This window comes from Propithecus coquereli, unplaced genomic scaffold (genome assembly GCF_000956105.1).
Source record: "Propithecus coquereli isolate 6110/MARCELLA unplaced genomic scaffold, Pcoq_1.0 Scaffold69, whole genome shotgun sequence".
Taxonomy (NCBI): Eukaryota; Metazoa; Chordata; class Mammalia; order Primates; family Indriidae; genus Propithecus; species Propithecus coquereli.
The window spans coordinates 3,191,893-3,192,159 of record NW_012152951.1 but is presented as its reverse complement, the minus strand read 5'-3'; positions in this window follow the sequence as shown (position 1 = coordinate 3,192,159).

The following is a 267-nucleotide window of genomic DNA, read 5'->3' as shown; positions in this document are numbered from 1 at the left end:
GTTCCTCTTTGGGGGTGTGCTTTCCGTTTGAGTCTTCATACTTCTAGAGTTCTTTCGCTGGTTCCTTCCCATCTGGATCAGTTGTTCCTTCTTGCGTTTAAATTTTCGTTTGGATAATGACATGCCCTGTTTAGTCTGTGAGCCAGTAGGTGGTGTTTGTGGGTGAGATTCAACCACACCCTTTATGATGAATCAGTAGATGCAGTAAAAGGGTGTGCAGGCTGACCTCCCTGTCAGTAGGTGGCACTTGCAGGGAGGAGCGAGCTG